Here is a 4,878-nt window from a genome sequence, read left to right on the forward strand (position 1 = left end):
GTTTAATGAAGAAGTGTCTTTATTGAAAACMGTTAATGTCTTCATATAGTACCGTTGCTGCTGGGAGTGAGTTCTCCATCTGATTGTTGCGTGTACCATCAATGGTTGCTGTCCTTTGTGGATTCAAAGAGCTCACCTGATTATTAGGTGGATTTAAGATGCACAAAGTCACTGGGGGCCTCATTACCTTCATGAATGTGTATTCCATTGTTCTGTATTTTTCAGTTTAATTTTTTTTCCTCTAATGCAACGAGACGAAGAATGGGTGAGAGAAGCTTTCAAGGCAATCCTRGAGGAGGGCAATTCACAGTGCTTTGGGAATGCTGCCCCATTCTTCTCCTCCTCTTTCTGCAAAGGTTGAAACTGAAGTTATGGTCCTTCTCTCCTCTGTGAGTACCTCTGGGGGCCATGAAATGCCCCGTTGGCCCCTTATCTCCCAACTCATGTGGTTGCTCTCAGATTTTTACAGCAAACACAATTAAAACGTCTTCCAGAAATGTAACCATTATTGAGAAAGTATTCTCAGAGCAGAGGAAGCTCAAACAGCGAGGAAGAGTTTAGGAGGAGTGTTATGGAGAGACAGACCCTGAGCTAATCATAAAACCTCTTTGAATCTCAGTGAAGTGCATTTCAGTCTATTACGTATCTCACTAAGGCTCGTATAGCATTTTATTTAAACTTTGCAAAGAACGGCAGCAAAAAAAGTTTTTTTTTCTTAACGCCGAAACTTTTTAAAACTGTCAAAATGTTACTGCGATAAAACCAGTAATCTGGCCTGACCAGTTGGCTTTGTAGATTTCTGATTATATTTCACAGCCATGTAACACTATAAGAGGGAATAGCTTAAAAAATTCCACCAGCAGATGGCTGAAACAATGTAAGTTTAATGACTTGTGATATATGGTCTCCTGCCTTTCTCTGTGATTTCACAAGATGCTGCTTCTGTTTTTCAAAAGGAATACTCAAAAACGTTATCAGGATGAATCAAGACAAAGTTGCGACATGACTCCTGCTTCCACTGAGCCTTTGTTATAGACATGCCACGCGTTTTGATCTACACTTGTGTCAAGGTCTTAAAAAAATGGGAGAGGATTCTTTCTATTGTTACAGACGGATTCAACAGACGACTCAATAAGCCCTGGGGTTGCAGGTCAGATTTAAGTTATATTATGTCTAAATTGAAAGTTTTGTTTGTGGGGAGATTGTTTACACTTTGTTGCAGCTATTCAATTTGTGGACAAAATCTTATTCTTCTCAAAATGTTCTTACCGCATACTGCAGAAAAGTAGTGTGAGAATTTATATGACACACCAGCACATTTGTAATTCGTTAAATTTACAAAGGGAAGCACACCTACACACACCAATACTACACTAAAAAATTGTTTTTTTGCAGTGCCAGGTCAATTCATAACCTCATTTTCTACCATGCATGTTTTTCTGTCATCGCCATTGTTTCATGATATTCTGAGAGATATGTGTCTCTCTTTTTTTTTTTTTGAGAAACACATTTATTGCTTGAAGAATTAACTTTACATTATCAATTACAGACGTATGAATAGTCGAGGGCTTACTAGCTGGTGATGATACATGACATGAAAATCTCATACTACAGTGTAATTAATCACAAATGATTACACATCCTGTGATGACAAAGCAGTTGAAAATCATTACACTGCCAGGAATGATTTGGTCATTATGAAGCATCTCATATAAAACTGCTCTTTTCCATATCCATAAATATCTGGTACGAAATGACACAAACTACAAACAGAAAAATAGTGATGGGTTAAAATGACCAACATATTCTTGTCACATTTTATTATGCCAAACTTCTTTTCATACACAAATGTAAAATCATCATCATCTCCACCGAAGTGTACTGAAAGAAACTTAAAATGCTTATGGCGGTACAATGCAAACGCTGCATATCTTTGGGGGATGGGAAGCCTAAGGCTGCATCTTGTTTTGGCAGCTGCAAAAGAAAGAAGTGCTTCCTCTCTTCTGTGCTCTTCTGGCACTTTGCCTTCTGGGGTAAGAAACTAGGGGACAGGTGGGGACAGAATGGCCCATGCCAGCTGACCTGTCATCTTTCGAATCTGTATGTGGAAAAAAAAAAAAAGCAATGAAGTTGGGGGATGAGGATTTTGGCGGGGGCTGTTGAGGCCTGGTACGGTACGCATGCAGCATCAGTGTTGTGTGTGTGTGTGTGTGTGTGTGTGTGTGTGTGCGTGTGTGTGTGTGTGTGTCAGAGCAGGGAAAGGAAAAGAAATGGAGGAACAGAGGATGACAAGAGAGAGACAGAACAGGATGGTACTGCTGATGGAGATGGGTTGTGACAGTTCTCCCTGGGATTGTGTGATTAATTGGGTTCAGGTCACCTCTTCAATGTCTGGACAGTAATGCTATGCAGTCTCATATGGCTATTTACATACAGTGGGCTTCTTGGGCTCCCAAAACGCACACATGCATGTGCTAGGGAAACAAAACACACACTGTCTATGTGGAATACTGTCATTATTTTTAGCACAAATACACGTCCAAGTTGTTGTAGTAGCAGCAGTGGAGCTTGTTGGTTTCCATGTTGTATTCAGATACAACTTTTTTCTTGTTTTTCTTTTCATATTTTTTCTTGTGCTGGAACAAATATATGTACTTGACAAGAGCTCCTGCTAAGAAAGTGGTTGTCGATGCTGAAGTTCCTGTGTTACCTTTTGCAAACTCTGTCTCAAAGCACCAGCCCCTCTTTCAGAAGAAGGGATAAGATAGCAACCCAATGGAAAGCACAGATACTAAGAAGACACATGCCACTGAATAATTTATGGCCCAGCAAAATAGAGACAGCCACTTGAAGTCCTGAGTAAGTAGGAGACATAGACACTGGTGACATATCAAGCCACAATAAAGAGACAGGGAACAGTGAGGAAGGCAGAAGGAAAACGTTCTGAGAATCTCCTGAGTTAAGAGTTTGTTTTGGTTTCCCCCGCACTATCTACCTTTCTRTTTGAAAGTTGCATTGCACTGCCTTGTTTACCAAGTCCTCTTGCTGCTTGCTCTGTCACACCAGGGATAGTACCCAGGTGAGCACCACTACACACAAGGAAGAGAGAAGCCAGTGGCCCTTTGATTCTGGGCTGCTGGTTCCTTTAGATTAGCTATTCTCTCTATACCCTGATGAATGCACTGGCAGAACAGCCAGTGTAACGGAGGGAGACAGCTCCATCCCAAATGGGTTGCATAGGAATGACTGCTTGCTGGCTGGTTGGCTGGCGACTAGCAATGTTACTGGCTGCCTGACGGGCTGCCACGTTGGGTGCTGGCGTCTTGCAGAGTAGGTGGGTAYGACATGAAAGGCCAGCTCCTTTTTGGCCGCAAAGGCAGACACCCAAGATGGCCATCGAAGTCTCCAGACCCCATCCAGTCTTCCCCCATTACACCTCAGCTGCACTGATGATGACAGGTCATGGCGGTGAAGCTATCCTCATGCTGCCCGTCACATCTCCGCCACTTTCATCCCCTTGCTCACTTCAAAAGTGACATCTGTCATCACTAAGGAGCTTGGAAGCCCTGTGTTCCTGCAATGCACTGCTTTGATGGTGATTTGGCCCCAGGCGTTTGTCATACATAACTTAGGTGGAGAACAATGTGAAATAAGACTTGGATTTTAAAGTAGAAAAAGAGGTAAGTATAATACAACTGGGTAAAATCAAAATCGCTCTAACCACTGGAGGGAGCGTATCAAAGTGTAGTGTGAGCTAGAAGAAGTATCATTTGTTGCTCATATCACAGTCTTGTCAGTTTTCTTCTTGTTCGCCTGGTTACTGTGTCCCCATCCACAGAGAGAAGCGGTTGGGTGATGGCAGCCTATCAGTCTGGTAGTGCAGCAGTACCATTCAGAGAACTTCCTGATTATAGGCTTTCGGTCTGAACCCACAACTTTCAGTGTAGCACACGACCTCAGTCAACAACAATAATATCAACAGCAAGCTTGGCAACAGGCTGTGAGCTACGGGCTGCACTCACACATACCACAAGTTTAGCTGCAATTAGTTTTCTCTGGATAAATTAGTTGATAATTAAATGTCTATGSAGTGACTTCTATAACGTGTATATTATGCCCTAAAGAAGGCGGAAATACTTGTGTAGCACTTTGTGTGGGTCGGTGTGTTTGTCAAAAGTTAACATTTTGGGATGATTATCTGTTCAGATTATTGTGAATGTGGAGGTGTTACAATTGGTGAGTACAATTGAAGCAGTAGACAGTAGAAGTAACTGATGCTATTTGTATTTATATCTGAACTCAAAATGTAGACCTCGAAATGAAATAAAACCCAACTTATCTGTACTCAAGTTCAAAGTTTAAAAACCAGTGTGACTTGCGAACATTCTGCTAAGAAGCAACCAACAAGCTAATAAAAACACATTCAYCTGCTTTCAGAAACTAAAGTAAAATGATTATTAGAGGTGTGCCGATCGATCGGTCAACGATCATAATCGGCCGATTTTCGTGAAAATTGCATGATTGGTGATCGGTGATCATTGGCTATTGATGCCGATACCGATCACCTGCATCTCATTTCACAGCCTGCCTGTGCAGCTGGTCTCCTCTTTCCTTCACACTGCACAAACACACAGCAACAAATCCTAAGCGATGTGGAACTATAACACACTGAGTGAATGGGGAAGTTTGCGTGTTGCGGCGGAAAATTGAAGCATGTCAAAATGCATCAACTCAACGAAGCCAATACGACATAAAAACAATGCCATACTTGACGGAGTTTGGCTACATTGAGGCTCACTGCAGTAAAAAAACATATGGAGGATCAGATAGCAGGTAAAGCAGCGCACAGCTACAAACACTCACCCGGATTAGCATGAC

Source organism: Poecilia reticulata, linkage group LG3 (assembly GCF_000633615.1).
Source record: "Poecilia reticulata strain Guanapo linkage group LG3, Guppy_female_1.0+MT, whole genome shotgun sequence".
In the NCBI taxonomy this organism is placed as follows: domain Eukaryota; kingdom Metazoa; phylum Chordata; class Actinopteri; order Cyprinodontiformes; family Poeciliidae; genus Poecilia; species Poecilia reticulata.